The sequence below is a fragment of the Fulmarus glacialis genome, unplaced genomic scaffold, assembly GCF_000690835.1.
Source record: "Fulmarus glacialis isolate BGI_N327 unplaced genomic scaffold, ASM69083v1 scaffold21120, whole genome shotgun sequence".
Taxonomy (NCBI): Eukaryota; Metazoa; Chordata; class Aves; order Procellariiformes; family Procellariidae; genus Fulmarus; species Fulmarus glacialis.
In genome coordinates, this window is record NW_009186045.1 from 1 (window position 1) to 370 (window position 370).

Here is a 370-nt window from a genome sequence, read left to right on the forward strand (position 1 = left end):
TGTTGCCCTTCTTTCTGCCTGGCCCCCCCAATAAACTGCTTAGCCTGCCCTTCCCAATAATTAGGGTAGGTGCGTGCAGCACTTGAGCAGGCAATGCTGTGTGCGTATAGCACTGCCTGTGTGCACGGCGCTTACTTATAGTTGGGTGCCCTGCTCGAGTGCTGCATGTGCAGCACGAGGATTAAATGCTGTGTGAGTGTTGGAACAGTGCAGCTTGCCCTCAATAGCGTAGCGCTCCCTTCCTACTAATAAGCTGTGTGTGTGCAGCGCTTACTGCACATTGTGCTTCCTTGTTGGTGTGCTGGGCCTGCAGACAGCATGAACAGCATGAGTGTCTTGACAGTGTAGCCTAACCCCAGGTCTGCTGGTT